Below are 18242 nucleotides of genomic sequence, written 5' to 3'. Positions count from 1 at the left end.
TGAGAGGTGTGTGAGAAGGGCAGCCCCATGCAAGTGTTAACGTCTGGACTGTGAGTTTTCCTCAGTAGGGGCTGAAAGTGAGACTCAGCAAAGCCATATCACCCAAGAAGGGTATTCCAGTGGAATTAGGTTCTTCACACAGATGGCGCGTGAGCAGCCATCTTAGACAAGCTTGTGTCGTGGGGAGAACATGGAAACCATTTTGCTTCTGGCTCTGGATAGCCCTGAGGAAGTTCCCCAGCCCCTCTACCAGGTGACCTTGCTTTGGCTCCTGGTCCAGGCTCCAGCATTGCCTGGAGGTCATTATGGTGGAGTCTCCCTGATGCTGGCACTGGCCAAGGTGGGTATCAGTTCTATGGGCCTCTTGGCCCAGCGCATGTTTGTATGGATTTTCCCATGGTCCCATGTAGTGCCTTCTAGACCCCTTCTTTCTCTGGCAGCACCATACCATAATAGGAGCTCACTCAGAGGAAAGGGAAGTTTGGAGGCATCTCTTTGGAGGCAGAGGTTATTCATCCAACACAAGATACCCTCCCTGGTACCGGTCTCAGAGCCTGAGCTCCAGGCACATGCCTTGGAAGCTACTAGAAATGCTGAGCCAGCCGAACATACCTCTTGGAAAAGCTAACCCTGAACTGAGGTAGATGGTGATCTGGGCTAGCTCAAGAGAGAAGCAACAGCAGGCTCATGGGAGACTCTTGAGCCCAGCAGTCCAGGCTCCATGGATACGGAGATGTCACCCTAGTAAGATCCAGTGGCTTTAGCGACATCCCAAAGGGACAGCAGTATGGGCCAGAGGTGATTAATGTTTGGAGGCAGTTGAATGGACCTGCTGGGAGTCCTCAAAGTGTTGTAGCAAATATTATCACCAGCTAGTGAGCAGTGGAGCCAGGGCAGGAGAAGTGTGCCCAACAAGTAGAACTAGTTTTTACTTCAGTCCTAGTGGGACCCAAGCCAACTTCACAGTTATCATTCATTTGTATGTTTCCTTATTCCTTGGTATTTCTCCCTGTGTCCCACCAGTCACAACTCCCTGCTTTGGGTTTCTATCAAGAGTCATACTTAAGAGGGCAATTCGTCTTGCAGGTAGATCAGGTAAAGATGGTGCGCGTAGTCATGCATCCATGAAATCCGAAAAATACCCAGTACCTATGACATGGCCAACATGTGTGAGCATCCCTGGTCTGAAGATCCAAAACCTAAAGTGTTCCAAGTTTGTTTATGTTCAAGGAATGCCAACATAATCAGGCAAATGCATCCATTGGTATAATGATGGCAGAGCTGTTATGGAATAACCAGTACCCCTCACAGTGTCCAGTCTCACTCTACAAGACAGAATCCCTGCCTAAGACTATAATCCAGGTCCAACCCCATTGCTGAAAAGGCCTTCGACCCTGTGGGGGAACCTAAGATGGTTGCTTAGCTAAATGACATAGCATCAAACCATAGCCTAAATATCTGTTTATAACCATGGCCAAGAGCTACTCTCAGCCTAAATTAAAGAAGTCTCTCATGCAGTGAATGCAGAAAAATGCAAAGACCCATGACTGCACAAGATGCTGAGAATAAAGGGCAGTCAAGGGCACTGCCCTACAAAAGACATTTGCATCACTTCTGGAGGCTCGGTGAATACCGTGGAAGAGGAGGTGGGCAGAATGTAAGAGGTGCAGGATTGGAATAAGGATGCAAAACACCATTCTCTAAGCATGGACATGACAACCACAGCTTGAAGCAGCTGTGCATTCTGATGCTGGGTCAGGCCCTTCTGACTATGGAGGGGGACAGGAACTCACAAGGCCCTACCACATACTGCTGCTGATCTGTTGGCTACCAAATTCTGGAAGAGGGAAAAGCCTGGTATCCAGTGTGAGCCACTGGTACCCACTGGTTCTCACTGGTGAGACCACAGGGTCTGATCCAAACTTAGACACTCAGACAGTCAAGATTAAACTCTGTGACACACGAAAGAAACCCAACCTCATAAACAGGGGTTTGAACAAGGTTGACAGAGGAGAGGAGTGGTGGGCTGATGGGAAGGGGGCAGGGACCAGAACGCATTGTCAATATGTGTGCAAGTATGAAAGAGCAAGCTTTGCTGAAGAAAAAGCTTCACATGTTGGAGCACATAGGCTGTTGCAGTTTGGGATTAGGAGTGCTCGTTTATTGGCAACACTGATGTAAATATATTAAAAACTCTAAAATCTGAAACACTTTTAGGGCCAGAATGTTCAGGTAAAATACTCCAACCTATTTATATAAATTAATTGAAATACACACACACACACACACACACACTGATACATACAGAAACACTACACACAAATACACACTCACACATTTGTACAGGCGTAAACATACACGTACACCTAAGTACACCCCCCACATACACACATATACACTCCAAACACTTGTATTCTAAACACACATACAGATATATGCACACTCACGTGTACCTTTGTGGCACAGACCACACATACACAACACACTTTCACACGCAAGAGCGTTTGTCAATGAGCGGATCTGCAGGAAATGAATGGTTTTCAGGTCTATACAACAGTTGAGGTCAGACAAGCCACACAGCAGAGGAGAGCAAGCGGATACAGGTAGACGCATCTCTGTTGGCCTTTCACTGGCCAACTCAAACCATTGGTTCTGGGCAGCTGCTCTGGGGGGGGGGGGCGTCATCCTTGGGGTGGTGTCAGTCACAGAGGCGCTGCCCTATGCGGCTTAGCAGAACTTTGCTCACGCTGCTTCAGTAGGGAAGCACGAGGCGATAATCTGCTGGCCCCTTGCACGTGTGAAGTCTCTTAAGTTGTATTCCCACCATGCACTGACTGATGTGGCCTATCTCTTTGTCCTGTTATTTTTGGAGCAGACAGGCTGCTCACAGCTCAGATGTTGCCTTTGTAAACTTTGATGCCTCTGAGGGCTGAGGAATCACAGAGCAGAGCTGTTTTTACAGGCGCAGAAGTGCCATGGCTGGATCTTTGTGGCTTTTCTATAGATTACAAACCTCTATGGGCGCCAACGATAACTGTCCAAGGAGGGAGTGCTGGCTTGGCTATACAGAGCTCCAATGATCACAGACCACCATAGAAATACTGTAGCTAGACCTCTGCAAAGCACCGTCCCCTATGTTTCCCGCAGTGTCACTGGCAGGCTGGATGGTTTTTGGAGTGTGTGCGTGCGTGTGTTTTGCGTGGTGTACAAAGCTGTGGGGGTGTGTTTGCTCATGTGTGGAAGCCAGAAGGCAACCTCAAATGTCACACCTTAGGTGCCATCGTTTTTGGTTTTTGAGACAGGGTTTCTTCACTAGTCCAGGGCTCATCAAGTAGGCCAGGCTAGGCCTGGCCAGCCCCAGAGCTCTGTCCGTCTCCATCTCCTTAGCAATGGGATTACAAATTCACATCATCACAGGCAGATTTTTGTAAGTATCATAAGGGGGATTTGAACTCAGTTCTCATGCTTGCAAGATAAGCCCCTTACTGACTGAGCCAGCTTCCAGTCCTGGATCTTTTTATAAGGAGCTGTTTTCTCTGCATCCCTGATGTTAACAAGGTGTCCTGGCCCTCCCCACTGGTGCAGACAATCTGGAGAAGCCTCTCCTTTGTATCCTTAAGCCCTTTCTGTGGTTGTCCGTTCATACAGGCTCTTGACCAGCCGTCTTGCTGGCTGAAGATACTCCATTTTGCCAAGCACTTTACTTTGATCAGAAGATGTCAAAACTCTTGGGGAGAAAGACTAAACAGAAGCAGGCTTTTGTTAGCTATGGAATCAGGTATCCCCAACACAAGACAGAGCTAAAGGCAAGCTGCATGCAGAAGAGGCCCTGTTTCTCAGGGGACAGTGGAAGAGCCCAGAAGGCCATATAAGACAGTCACCAAAGCAAAGGACTTGTGAGAAGATGTGTGGGTGGACGGGAGCGAGCAAACGGAACAGCTGGTACTTGGGGCCTGAAATCCAAGGCGGTACTGGGAGAGGGCTGTGCTGTGTTATTGATGCTGCTTATTGTTAATTAAATTAAAGCCTTCCAAAGCAGCGAAGCAGCACTGGCAGGCAGGGCTGCCTGCAGGATTTGAGGGGTCTGTTTGCCCAGGTGCTGGGTGGGGCTCAAGCCAAGGGAAGTGAAATAGGATCTCCCCAAGTGTGGGACTCCCCTCAAAGCAGACCTGCCATTTGTGACAGAGGCCCCAGTCACCAGTGCACCCCCTGGTTTCCACACATCTTGCTTTAATTCAGCACTTTAACCATAAAATTCCATGCAGAAAAGAAAAGAAAAAGCCTGACATAATGGACTTCTATTGGAAATTATGGCTCTCTAACACAAAACATATTAGATGCCATTAAACTTTACAGGTTATAATTCCCCAGAGGAGGGTGCACCGTGCAGGCTGTTGAAAATGGTACTTTGGTGAATTTAGAGGCATGTAACTTATCAGATGAGAAAGATCATCAAAGGGTTTCAATTATCCATGGGACAGGAGCAGCGGACAGCTCCTGTTAGTGTCTACATTGGGCTGCGGTGTTCACGGGCTGATATGTGTGAATGAATCTATCATCGTCTCTCTCACACTCAGGGAGCCTGCTTGGTTTGTCTTAGACAGTGGAGGAGAGACATGATTTGATTTGCTATGTGTGTGTGTGTGTGTGTGTGTGTGTGTGTGTGTGTGTGTTTCCAAGGATAGCAAGGCAGCTGCTGCCTTCTGTCTCCAAATGTCCAAGATGGCTGCAATGGTGACTCTGGCCTCAGTGTAAGAGAGCCAGTGGTATGTTACAGGGACCATATACACACTGTGGTATCTTATAGAGACACTGTACACACAGGCATGGGGCTTATACTGTCAGCAATGACTTCAGGGTTAGAGAATCAACAACAGGTGAAGAGGAAGCTTCTGTTCTCTTTGGAAACTCAGTTATGTCAAATGATATTTTGCTGGGCACACATGTGAAAGGATATTTTGCTAAAGCAGACATGCAGAAGGATACATGATGTTTAGAAGGAATATAAATATGGCAGTCAGTGGGAGCTCGAGCATTGGCTCGCTTTGCTCCACCTCACTACTGTTTGCTGACACTCATGTATTATTGGTTCACCTTACATTGTGTTGTTGAGCTTCGCTTGTGGTGACTTCATAGAGAGAAACTCGATGAAGAACTTCCTGTGATGGTCCTGCAGCTTCTTGCCACTTTGGCTAGACTCAGGCTGGTCGGAGAGCTTCACGGCTTCTTCTGGGTTGAACTGCAGTTGCTGATTCGTGAGTGTTGTCTACTGAGTGGACCCGACTGCAGCTGCTGATTCAGGTGTTGTGTTTGCTACTGAACTGGACTGAGAACAAAGAAGATAGGAATCACTCCAAAGAAATATTTCTAAACAGGTTCACTTTCCCGTATCCTCATATCATTTCTTTTCTATTACCTCTGGTGGGTGGTGGGCTAGAGAAGAGGTTAAACCCTTATAGGTTGAGAAAAATTTTTGCCTACAAACAGGTAAATCAGGAAAAAGAATATATTTGCCGATCTTCACACTTAGGAAGCTCTGGAAGGTTTTATAGTGAACAATGATGTTACAGGGAAAGCGGCTGAACCTGGGAATCATGCGTTTATGTTTCTTTGACACTGGGTCTCATGTACCCCAGGCTGGCCTCAAAGTCACTGTATAGCTGAGCCTGAACTTGAACTTCAGGTCCTCCTGCTTTCTTCTCTCCACATCCCAAATGCTGGGATCACAGGGGTGCACCGCCATGTCCAAGTCATGCTGAAGCTCTAAGCCAGGGCCTTATGCACGTCAGGTGGGCACCCTGCCAACTGACCACATCCCCAGCCCAATGGCTGATTTTTTTGAAATGTAATGACAGGAACATCATAAAGAGGAAAGCCAGAGAAATCTATGACATAACCCAGAGTTAGTAACATGTTAAACCCTTATTTGTAAAGAAATATTGCATGCAATTCGTTATTCATGAGAAATGCATGCACAAGACAAAGTGACCTTAAACAGGAGACACACAAAAATCTAGTTTGCTTATTGATCAGCTGATAGAAGTGTAGCTGAAGGTTCATAGGGTCAAACCCTGAACCTCCCTGGGAGCAATGGCTCAAGATGTGCTAATACTGTATCCATGGCAACATTATAAACTCTAACTGCCACAAATAACAAGACTCAACTCTAGCTTTTTAAACTGTAAGGTTATTATGGGCAAAGTCAGGTAACCTCCCAGCGAAACAGTCAAGCAGGTGCACACCCCTGCACTTCTTTGAGGCCACACCATGTGAATATACATTTTTCACTATTTGTGGCATATTTTTGAGGTTCCTTTGATAATACCACCTTTCTGAGTGAGTATTCTAAAATTTGATTTTTAAAAATCTCTATATAATATCCAATCCTATGGACTTTCCTTATGTGTATGCCTAATTCCCAGCCACTTGGCAGATTTTATAGGTAAAGCAGGGTGTTTACTATACAAGTGCAGGGAAGCCCCTGAAGGATGAACCGAACTTTGCCAAGCCTTGCTCTTAGGCAGGAGTGAGTGCTTGCCAGGCCGTGAGTCTGAAGTCTGATGAACAGGCCATACCTCACTCTCATTCCCTCTAGGTCACCACATGGACCAGGCAGGCTTGTGATTGGAGCTCAGGTTGTTTCAGACTGTGAGCTGCCTCACTAGTTACCCCTCCTTGCAATAGCACCAACAGCAACCCACTGATCAGTTCTGAGAGACTGGTACCTAAGGTAGCAAGCAACAAGTACCATCTATTGAGTTTATTTCAACAAACAGAATTTGGGTAAATAGAGGCCATGGTAAACCCCATATCCAGAAGAGGGTCTTACTGAGTAAGCTAGATAGACAAATGTTTTGGTGGGACAGATGCTAGAACTCTCCGAAGGTCCCAAGCACATGTGACAGTCATCTCAGCCACCTCTAATAAGTCTTTTAACCTCCTTTCTCAGTCTCCATCTCTGTCTCTGTCTCTCTCATACACACATATACACATACACACATGAGAGAGAGGGAGGGGAGGGAGAGAGAGAGAGACTCCTTGTAGGAAGCCTTCTTTTCAGCTCCTCAATGTTCATCTGAAACTCGTGGGTCAGGGTACAGCTACATGTAGTCTGCTTCCTATAAAACACTCTCCCTGCCTCCACCCCTTGGTTTCTTTTCTAGGCCAATGGCTGTCGTTTCTAGTTGTTCTTGAAGTCCATTCTACACACCAGTCTCCCAGCTGATCCTATCCCACAATCCCTCAGTTTCTCCTCCGCAGCCTCTCCACTGCTGAGCACCAACTCTCTGCCCTGGATGGACACCCTCTTCTTTCTCTGGCCATTGTATATGACATTCCCGTGTCCAGCTCCCTGCTTTTTCCTCTTTCAAGTCTGAAGCTTGTTATTCTCATGTGGGGAGTTTGGAACTAGATGTCTGCGATTCCCATCTCATCTCTGCCACTAATTGCCTGAGTGGCTCAGGCAGCATAGCTAAGTTTTCTTGGCCTCTGTGTCCTTCATCGGTATATTTCCCAACACCAGTGCTTGGATTGGGGCCAGGAGACAGAAAAGGTTTTATGGCTGCATAGCTAAAGGAGTCCCCGGGGACACAGATGTACACGTGTAGAATCTCAACTACTGATCTGAGTGGGTTATTTCTATCCTTGACTTTGACATTACAACTTTCTAGAAAGGTTTAGTGGGGAGTTAGGATGGAATGTAGCTGCTAATTAAATTGTCATTATACTATAATAAGTAACATCTGTTCAGATCTTCATCTTCCACAAATAATAATTTAATTTATTATTAAGTTATATATATATATAAAGCATACATTATATATGTATACTAAATTATGTAAATAACAATAAAAGGAGAAGAAGAAGAAAAAGAGGAAGAAGGAGGAAGAGGAGGAGGAGAAGGAAGAGAAAATTTAAGATACTTCTTACTATAAGAAAATGAAAAGTTGGTCACTTTATCATAGCCATCCCCTCTCATGGTGACCAGTGGCCTCTTAACACCCAAAGACAAGGAACACTGGGTAAAGAATTCTTCCTTTCCAAAAGTCAGACTTGTGTGAGCATCGCTACCAGAATTCCAATTTCCTTGTCTAGAGACAACTATGACAACAGTGTTTAAAACCCGTGTGATACGCTTTTACAGTGAACTCCTTCAAATGCTAATAGAAAGATTAATCTTCTCCTTTGGAAGAATCTAAAGCCCCAAGTCTTTCCCTGCCCCATCTGTCACTGGAAATCAGAGACTGAGGACCATGAGCTTACCAGGTTTGTTCTGTACACCTGCTGTTGTTTTCAGCCCGTTTTCATTTTATAATTTTTCATCTTAAAAAAAGCCATGTCCAAACCTTTTATGAGGTAGAGCATAAATACTAAGCAAAGCATAAAAGAAGTTTTAACATTACATATATGTTAATGTATGCATGCATGTATGTATGTATGCATGTATGTATGCATGCATGCATGTATGCATGTATGTGTGTATGCATGTATGTATGTATGATCAATGGATACTGATTATATGAACCAACAGTAAGTTTATACAGCAAGAGGATATTCTGCCCTGCCTATTCCCAATACTATAGACTGAATTGTAATTTGATTTTTTTTTGTACTTTACCATTTTTGTGGTAGACAATTTAGCAATAAATACCAAAGGCTTTAATATGTGAATGGCTTCTGACCATGGACCCTCTGCTCTTCTTTCTGAACACAGTTAAGGATTCTTCCAACTTATTAGCCACGAAGACTGTTCTAAATGGAACCATAGTAACAGAAAAATATAACCAGCTTGGAGGGACAGCAGCCTAGCGTGCCGCCATGTTTCATCCACAGAACAAAATATTGTGCAACCATTGACTGTGACTTCACCTGGCTGGTTCCTACCCAGTGAACAAGGCAGGTGATGAAACGGGACATGAGAAAAAAATACACTCAGGCCTAGACAGAACACTGACAGAGTGGCCCCCAAAATGACAGCAGCCAATATCCTGAAAGTACACTTTAACCTTTTCTTCTTTTTTCTTACCTTTTCATTACATGTATTCATCTGTGTGGCTGTGTCCGTGTGTAGGTACATGCCTTCCAAGGTACATGTGTGATGGTCAGAGGACAACTTTCTGGAGTCGGTTGTCTCTTTCTGTTAGGTTGTGCTGCAATAGGGCCCTAGACCTTAGCACAGCTGACTCCATGATGGGAGCACCATTCAGGCCATAAAACTCAGCAGGTAGACAGCAGCACCTGCCAAAGTGAAAGCAGAGGTCTAACCCAGCTCTAGCTCTGGGAAAGTCTCTAAATGTACGGAACTTGCTCTTGGGCCTCCGTAGTTCTGCTTCTGGCTAGCTGCTCTTGTTGACTGAAGTGTATCAACCCAGGATATGATGTTTGCACTTAAAAGCCACCCTGAGAAAGGCTCTGGACTACACTGGGATCCCAAACACCCAGTGTAGTCCCTGGGTGGCTAATGAAGACTTCCTATTGGCTTAAACTCATCTCTGAGCAGTCTTCTTGGATAGATACCCCACAACAGTGGCTTTACCCACTGAGCCATCTCAATGGCCACCTTTATGTTCCGATCTGTTTCCTTTCAAAGAGCCTGTAATGTTTATGTGGTGGGAGAAACTTAAGTTATTATTTTGAGAGCCAAAACATACTGTCATATCCCATACAGTGGGCCCACTTGTGGTTCCAGAGGACAGAGTCTATCATGATGCCCAGGGCAGGATGAGAGGCTGGGCAAGCATGTGGTCAGTAGCAGGAATCTTGATGAGCATATTTCAATCCACACACAGGAAGTCAAGATAACAGAATGGGTTCAGGCTGTATACGCTTAATGCCCGCCCCCAGTGATACACTTCCTCCGATGAGGTTCTACTTCCTAAAGGCTTCACAATCCCCCATCCAGAACCGGAGTCATTCACTGGATCAAGTATTCAAATATACAAGTCTCTGAGGGACATTTCTCATTTCAAACACCATATCCTTCCTATGTGAGTGCTGGCAAATATAACAGTTTGACATAGCCCTGGTAATCTAGCATGTCCAAGTTTATGTGACATTAATTTTCTTCCTGGAGTGTCACCCTAATTTGGAGTACTAAACCTTTGAAGGAGGCACCGGGCATGAGCAGGTCAGAGCAGGATGGGTCACACCAGCCCTTCCAGGCACACCCTAAATCCTGAGATCTTGGTATTCACCCTCAAGTGGAAATCGGCCTGGAGCATATGCAGAAATGTACATGTAAACAAAACCTAATCTTTCCCCTCCCATGCATCCAGAACTAATTGGCTCAAACTACCAGATGCCACAGCCTCAGACATTGAGGAGTCTTCCTCAAATTTTTGAAACTAAAATCATCCCCCCCCGCCCCCCATTATGTATGCATTCACACGTGCATAAACGAACAGAGTGATACAAAAACAAAAAGCCCTCTTTGCTCAAAATATCTGCTGGTGTAGCATAGATTTCCCTGGTGCAAGGACTGCATTTCTTAAATAAGAAACAGGAGGGATTTTATAAGCTCAATGCACCCAATTTCATGTGAACCATATGTACTAATATTCTAACACCCATGATGCCTCACTGTCACCTCTAAGGACTGGAAATATAGATTCCTCTCTGCCTCCTTTCATCCCTTCCTGTGGTGAGGAAGGCAGTCTCTCTGTCCCACCATCCCTTAGGGTCTCACTGCCTCAATATCTCCCCAAGTAACAGCATCTAACATGAACCAGGGCTGCCACTATTGCTTAGAGACTTTGTTAAGTCCTCTCTACAGCCTTGGGATAGGCAGCTCCCCAAGAGGAACCTGCTGGCATTGTCCCATCACATAAATAATGAACTGTAGCAGCTACTCAGAAACTGGGATTTCAGTCTCTGGAGCTAGAAGGAACAAATGGACAGCCTTGTGTTTATCCTCGGTGTCTCCGTTAAAAGGCAGGAGAGCTTCGTGCAAACACGGTATTTTCTCAGATGTTCTCTCGTTCAAGATGAGCCCAGACAAGCGCAGCTGGCTCCATCCCAGAAGAGACTCAGGCAAACAATTTCACGATTCTGTTCTAATTTAACTCAACATTTTGTTTTTAAAGCAGTTGGAGGAGAATGGGATAGCTCAGGGGAAGAGGCAGATATAGAGCTGGATAACTGTGATGTGACCAAAAGAGAACAATGCAAAGCAATGGGCTTCACTTGCACGCATGGGATTGGAATGGCCTGATGAGGCCTGTCTTGCCTGGCACTCTTCCTGCTTCCTCTACCTGACTGCACTTTGGTAAACACTCTTGTGCCTGGAGCCTGCTAGAACCTAGACTCATGTGAGTGGGTGGCATATTTGCTGCTGTGATCCCCTGTTCTGATTTGGATGCTGTCGGAGTGTGGTCTGCAAAGGCTCGTGTCTAGGAGGCTTCGTCTTTAGGTTGCTGCTGTTAGAAGGTGGTGGCACTTTTAAGAGGTTGGACTTAGTGGGAAGTCCTTAGATAGTTTGGGAACTTGGTACTTTGGTGGAACTGTGGGTCCCTGCTCTCTTGTTGGCTTCGTATTCCCTGTGGCATCTTATCTCTTCCTTTCAGAGAATCTTGATTGTGACAGGCTAAGGCCAAGGGGTTGTCCTTGAAGCTCCAAGCTATCCATTACACAAGGATTTTTTTCTTATAAAGTTAAGAGACTGCCTGGGTTTTCGGTATAGTAATGCAACTGAAGTACCTGGAAGGAGTGAGGGAAAGGCCAGAGACTGGGGAAGGTCTGTTTGGGCCATGGAGAATTGATGTAATCAGAATAAGGAGAGCAGGCACCCCTCCTCCAGGCAGAGTCAGGAGAGACAAGACTCCAGATTGTGGTCTTCTCTTCCTTTTTGACTTGGGTCAGCAATCCTCACTCCTGAGCTTAGGAGGTAGAGGAGACTTAGCAGACCACAAATGTCAGCCACCTGGCACAGAGAGCAGGAACAGAGAGCTGGGGCAGAGGAGAGACAAATTCCAAGTGTCCTGTCCAACAATACTCCCACCCACACCTGCCCATTCTGGTTGCAGTGGGCACGGCAAGTGTCCCCCTCATCCCCATGGGTCCCACATCCCCACAGTAGCAATGGTAGTTCCTATCTACCCTTGGTTCTGCCTGCACCCCTCCAAGCTGGTACTTACCCCATCACTTGCCTCTTTCCCTGGTTTAGACTAAAGGTTCCATGGAGTTAGGGATGGTGTCTTCTGCCATCATATCCTAGGTGCTTAACCAAGCGACCAGAATTTATTGGGGAAAGACAGAATGAAATAGAATACACTGCATCATCAATATAAGAGGGCTGCGTCTTTTTACTTTGTGATATAACGATATGGATACTGTCTTAGTTAAGATTTTACTGCTGTGAAGAGACACCATGAACAAGGCAACTCTTTAAAGGATAACATTTAATTGGGGCTGGCCTACAGGTTCAGAGGTTCAGTCCACTATCATCAAGGTGGGAGTATGGAAGCATCCAGGCTGATATGGGGCTGGAGGACCTGAGGGTTCAACATCTTGTTCCCAGGGCAAACAGGAGAAGACTGGCTTCCAGGCAGCTAGAATGGAGGTCTTAAAATCTATTCCCACAGTGACACACCTACTCCAACAAGGCCACACCTCCTAATAGTGCCACTCCCTGAGCCAAGCATATTCAAACCAACACACACACACACACACACACACACACACACACACACACACACACACACACGTATGGTGCATACTTGTATGGGCACCCAAGTGTATAAAGGCTAGCTCTATCTTATTTTATGAAAAAGAGTCTGTCACCTAGCCTGGAGCTCACTAACCGGCTAGACTGACTGGCCAATGAGCCAAGGGATCTCTTTTCCTAGCACCAAGATTACAGACGTGTAATCATGCAGGTACACAATGAAATCTGGCTATGTTTACCCTTCACTTCCTCTCTAACTCCCCCATATCTTCTCCCACATGTCCTCCCTCCTAACTTCATATATAACCCACTGTGCTGGTTTGAATGAGATATCCACCATGGTCCCAGGGATTTGAACACTTGGTTCTCATTTGGTTCTGCTGGTCACGAGGGATTTGGGAGGTATGGCCTTCCAGAAGGAAGTATGCCATTGAGGGTGGACTTTGTGAGTTTAAAGATTCAAGGCACTCCTAGCAGATTTCTCCCTACTTTGTACTTATACAATTCAAGATGTGAGCTTTCAGCTGCCTTCCCATCCACCATGCCTGCTCTATGCTGCCTTTGCTTTACCAGCACCGACTCCAAATCTGGAATTATAAGCCCATATAAGTCCTTTTTTAAAAAAAAATAAGTTGCCTTGGTTATGGTGTTTTATGACAGCTACGGGAAAGTAACTAAGTCCAAGTACCCACTAAGGCCAGTTAGTGCTGCCCGTGTTCACAGGGGAGAAGGGCCATCCACTGGAGCAACACCAGTGACCACATCCTCCAACAAGAATGATTCTCCCTGCCAACTGTCAACCCATAATAGCTCTTCAGGGATTATTAGGAGGGTCATAGCTTGCAGATTGTCTATTTATGGCTGGTTCAGTCTTGCCCTGGTAGCCAGCATTGCTGTGAGCTCATGAATGGGATAGCCACAACATCTTAAGCTATGGAAATGCACTTGAATGTACTCATTGAGCAGGCAGAATGCACTCATCTAACTGGCAGTTAACTAGTCTCACTATAAGTTCCTTTATAGCAGTGGTTCTCAACCTTCCTAATGCTGTGACCCTTTAATATAGTTCCTCATGGTATGGTGACCCCCAACCATAAAATTGCTTTTGTTGCTGCTTTATAACTGTAATTTTGCTACTGTTATGAATTGTAAATGTCTGATATGCAGCATATCTGCTATGTGACCCCTGTGAAAGGGCCATTCAGCCTCCAAAGGGGTCATGAATGACCCACAGCTTGAGAAGCCCTGCTCTATAACAACTACAAATTGAGTGGTGCTCCCAGAGGTCAGAGGTGCAAGTCCTGATTCCCCAAGACCTCAGGATATGACAGCCTTTAGGGATAGGCCCTTAAAGGGGGAGAATAAGGTTAAATAAGATTATACAGCATGGCCCCATGTACAGTCCAGAAGAGAAACCTGAAGAGAAATTGCTCTGTTGTCACTACCATCCTGGACCCCCAGCCTGCAGATGCTGAGAGCTGAGTCCCTAAGCTGCCACAACACACCTGTGGCTCACAGCTCCACATGGCCCGAGGGGAGCTATGAATAGGATTTGCAGAAGAGCACATTTTCTGGTTTTAGAATTCTGAAAATTTCATAAGGTAATGTACAAAAGCAAACTAAAAAAAAAAAATTCCATGTTTCCTTTTTAGACAACTTTTAACATCCTTAGCATTCCAATCAAGGCCTTAAAATGTAATTTCAGAAAACATACTTCCTGTGGGTGTATACTCATGGGACATGACTAGGATTTGGCTCCATAGAATCCATAAAAGCAGACGATGTCGGGATTATTTGCACAGCATTGCAGAACTCCATGCGAGCTGGAGGGGGAATTGGGTTTGAGAGCGCCATGTCAGGCTTGGTTCATCGCCTGAACAAGGTTTCTACACAACAGATGAACATTCCAGTGAAGAAGCACTGAGCCAGGATGGCAGGTCTGCTGGGTCCTCTCTGCCACATGCACCGCACACCTGTTATTTTATTAGTTACCCAGATGTCTGCCCCTGCCTGGACATGAATCACAATCCCTCAGCCACTGAGCGTCCATTGTCACAGAACCAGGGGGTGAGGGAGCATGTCTGCTGAAGCCTCAGCCCCAAGCCTGTCTTCAGAATCTGGTCCAGAGAATCCTGTATTTGCTCCCTTGCCCCCCCTCTCTTTCTCTCTCTCTCTCTCTCTCTCTCTCTCTCTCTCTCTCTCTCTCTCTCTCTCTCTCTGTGTGTGTGTGTGTGTGTGTGTGTGTGTGTGTGGTTCCTACTCAGTCACCTTTTAAGTCTATGCATATGCCTTGATAGCAGGTCCACTTGGATACCCCCAAAATACATGCAAATCATGGCTCTTAGGAGTAAGTGAGTATGCCTTTATTTGGAATAAGAGTCTTTGCTGATACAATCAAATTAGTATGAGCCTCACATTAAGGCTGGGAAAAATACCTCAGGGGGTGAAGGGCTTGCCTTGCAAGCATGAAGACCTGAGTTTGATCCCCAGAACTTACTTGAAATCTGAATGTGTAGCTCATTATCACAGCACCAGGAGGCAGTGACATGTAGAACCTTTTGGCTCAATGGCCATCTAGTCTAGCCTATCCTGGTCAATGGGAGACCCTGTCCGAAAGGAAGTGGATGGCATTCTTGTGGATGACACCCAAGGTTATCTTCTGGCCTCCAAATGCACCTGCACATGTGTGCACACATGCATATGTGTAGAAATGATGAGGACCCACTGTATTGAGGACTGGGCTTAATCCAGTGTCTAGCATCCCTATGAAAGGAAGGTACAAGAATGAAGTCACAGAGTGACAGATAGGAGATGCCCCAGGAATGGCCAGGTGAAAGGGGAGGCGGAAAGTGGGATATGTGACAGCCATGTGCTGGGAAGGCTAGCAGAATCCAGTGTGGGGGGCAAGGAAGCTTATCTGGAACCCCCAGAAGAAGACCTTAGGACCCCTCATTTCTGACTCCTCCCTCCCCAGATCTGCTAAAGAAGATCTCTCTTTTGTCTTAAGCTATCCAGGTTGCAGACATTTGTTAGAACAGCTTGTTAGAAATGAAAATATTTTTCTCTTTGCCAAATCATTCTTAAAGTATGAAAGAAGTTAGTATCTGCAGTGATAACAGGTAAAAGAAACAGGCATACAAATAGACACATGCACAGACACACAGAGAAATACACACATGCAAAGATACACACATGCACAGATATGCACAGATACACACATGTCCAGACACTCAGAAACACACAGGGATACATGCACAGGCAGACAGGCACACACACACACACACACACACACACACACACACACACACACACACACACACACATTTTCCAGGTACAAATATAGAGCATACATTAGGGCCGAGCAACACCAACACACTATAAACCTCCCATTTTGCTCCTGACTAGAGAAACAACGCTACCCAATGAAGCAATGCTCAATGAAGCCGCACTGCCAGAAATGGCTCTCATTTGATATACAGCTCTCTGCACTGGAAAGAGAAATGTACTTATTTGACATTAGCCAAAACCAACTTTGAGAAAGTTTGACTTATTCCAGTTTTTTCTCTAAGCATACTCTGACTTGTGACATTTAAATGACAGCCCAAGGAGTAGATCCTGCATTTATCATTAAGAATATCTACCCTGCTTGGTAAAAGTATGTAACAGAACAGTCATCTCCAGAGATGTGTGGTTTCCTCCTGGTTAGCCTCTGCTTCGGAGTGGGACTGAGATTCGCAGTCAAGGTCCACAGGGGAGCTTCCTGCTATTCGGTCCCTGACAGGAGGTTAAATGTGACGGTTTGTCAGAAAGAGAAACAGAACTAGTTTTTCATTTCATCATTCCTGGGTGGGAGTGAGGGAACCATGGACCACAGATGTTCACACTTGCTTCTCACTTTTTAGAAGTGCCCAGTTCCCTTAGTTGTGAACGTCCCCATTTTCAAGGCCCTGGATAAATGTTCTGCATAGCTGAGACCATTAAGGAAAAGTAGGCACCTTGACAGTGAGAAGCAGTGTCCTTCAGACATGAGACCTTCAGGCCACCTTGGTTATGTTGCTTTGATCTTCTGCAAGGTTCCATCGTACAAATCAATGCTAATTTTAATTATATTTTTCCTATGTGGATTCCCAATGCTAGATTCATAGCTGGCAAGCAGCTTTGGCATGGATAGTAAAAATCAAAATAGATGCAAAACAGACTGAATTCGAAGGCAACTAGCTCTGAGCCACTTCAAATCTGTCAGCATATGTGTAGGCTCGTGTGTATGTGTGTGTGCAGGTGCACATATGTGTACCTGCATGTGGAGCATGTGGAGGCCTGACGGCAACAACAGGCACCTTCCTGGAGCTCCACTTTATTGATTGAAGCAGGGTCTCCCGCCATATCTGGAGCTTGCTAATTCTAACTAGCTACTCAGCTTGCCCCAGAGATCTCCTGTCTTGCTTCATGAGTTCTGGGGTTTTAGGAAGACTACCATGGCTGCCTAGAGTCGACGTTGAGTGCTGGAGATTTGAATTTTGGTCCTCCTGGTGGCATAGCAAGCGCTTTATCCATTGAGCCATCTCGCTAGTCCCCAAATGTAGTATATTTAAAGTAAATCTTTAGAAGCCCGTTTGTAATAAGTCACAATCAGAAAAGCTCTCCACAAACACAGGAACTCACCAACCACAGGGTTGGTAATCATGGATCAAATACAGACTCTGGAAACTCAGATGCTAACCACTCTGCTATGGTCAGTCTGCCCTGAGAAACTCACATAGCACAGTCATCCCATCTAGGCTTTGTTTCCCTGGATCAGTGGCTTCTCAACAAGACAGCCTTGCTTGCTTGTGTCTCGGGGCAGACACGGGTCAAATCTGCTGCTTATCCTTCATAGTAATTTCCCTCAGGAGGAGGCTCCTCCGAGAACGGGAGTGGTGAGCAGGTCCTGAGATTCCCTAAACATAGACTGGTTCTAAAATCAAACATCTTGGTTTTTAAAGATCCTGAGTGAATGGGAGGGTATGTCAAGTCCTATACCCTCGATGTCCTTTGAGGACTCAGACCTTTCTGTTAGGAGATTGTTCAACAAGTATCATAGAAGAGCATAAGTGGGGCACAGCTCTTGGTGGGTGGAGGTGACCAGCATGGCTACTCATATCCGCAGAATTTGTTGTTTTTCTCTTATAGCTCAGAATCCAGCGATCAGTGATCTTGGGGAAGGATGCTGAGACACACAGCAGCACTTTGGTGCTTCATCTGTGACACAGAGTACAGCAAAAGCATTGCCCTGGGATGACCCCTTTGAAAGCCTGGCAAAAGGCTAGCTATAGTTATGGCCAAGGTCACCGTGAAGTAACCCATCTCCTGAACATGCATTTCCTAACTCTCATTACTGGACCCTATACTAGGCTGACATTTTACCTTTGACCCCGTCTACCCCTGCCTCACACCCGGTGCTCCCAATTCCTATATTGTGATAGTCCCAGCTACCCTCGCCTATGACAAGACACAAAGGAGAAGGATGTTTTCTTGAAGGTTAAAGCAAGTTAGTTTGCGGTTTAATTCCTAATAATGGTATGAAGGGAGTGTTTCTCGTGTT

The 18242-nt window shown here is 45.7% G+C and overlaps 1 long non-coding RNA gene across 1 annotated transcript in view; it reads right to left on the bottom strand.

Annotated features, from left to right (window-relative positions):
* Gm34992 overlaps positions 1–18242 on the bottom strand; it is a 114033-nt gene that overhangs the window by 50166 nt on the left and 45625 nt on the right. Inside the window, exon 3 of the long non-coding RNA XR_878387.2 lies at positions 5100–5326. This is a non-coding gene — a long non-coding RNA (predicted gene, 34992). The remainder of the gene's footprint in view (positions 1–5099; positions 5327–18242) is intronic.

The sequence above is a fragment of the Mus musculus genome, chromosome 1 (genome assembly GCF_000001635.26).
Source record: "Mus musculus strain C57BL/6J chromosome 1, GRCm38.p6 C57BL/6J".
NCBI lineage: Eukaryota > Metazoa > Chordata > Mammalia > Rodentia > Muridae > Mus > Mus musculus.
This window is presented reverse-complemented; position numbering and strand designations above follow the sequence as displayed.